Here is a 205-nt window from a genome sequence, read left to right as displayed (position 1 = left end):
CATAATGAAGAGAGTGAAAAATTTATGCGGGAAAATTTATAGTGCCCCATCATTTTAATATGATATCAAAAAAATAGCAATCTTGGAACTGATAAAACCTATACAAATTCCCTTAAAAAAATGGAGTAAAGATAAAAATAGAAAATATTCATCACAAAGGGGGTTAGTGTTTATGAAAAAAGCCCCGTAACAAAGTGTTCTTATA

Source organism: Penaeus monodon, chromosome 24, assembly GCF_015228065.2.
Source record: "Penaeus monodon isolate SGIC_2016 chromosome 24, NSTDA_Pmon_1, whole genome shotgun sequence".
NCBI lineage: Eukaryota > Metazoa > Arthropoda > Malacostraca > Decapoda > Penaeidae > Penaeus > Penaeus monodon.
Note: the sequence above shows the minus strand (reverse complement) of the source record.